The following is a 258-nucleotide window of genomic DNA, read 5'->3' as shown; positions in this document are numbered from 1 at the left end:
ATGATGATGATAATAATAATAATAATAATAATAATTGTCATCAATTTATTTGGCTCCTAATCCCAGAAGGCTTTAAGCACTATAACAGTATTCGAACCTGCCTTAACGGAAACCTGCATAAAACGGAAACCCGTCTTAACGGAATCTCCCCGCTCCTCCCTTGATATTATATTCCTCTTTAATTACCTGTATAAAACGGAAACCTGTCCAACGCGGAAACGGAAAGAAAAATCCGATCCCCTCCGAGGATTTCACCTG

This window comes from Aplysia californica, unplaced genomic scaffold, assembly GCF_000002075.1.
Source record: "Aplysia californica isolate F4 #8 unplaced genomic scaffold, AplCal3.0 scaffold00002, whole genome shotgun sequence".
Classification (NCBI taxonomy): domain Eukaryota; kingdom Metazoa; phylum Mollusca; class Gastropoda; order Aplysiida; family Aplysiidae; genus Aplysia; species Aplysia californica.
The sequence above is the reverse complement of the archived record's forward strand: the minus strand, read 5'-3'. Positions refer to the sequence as shown.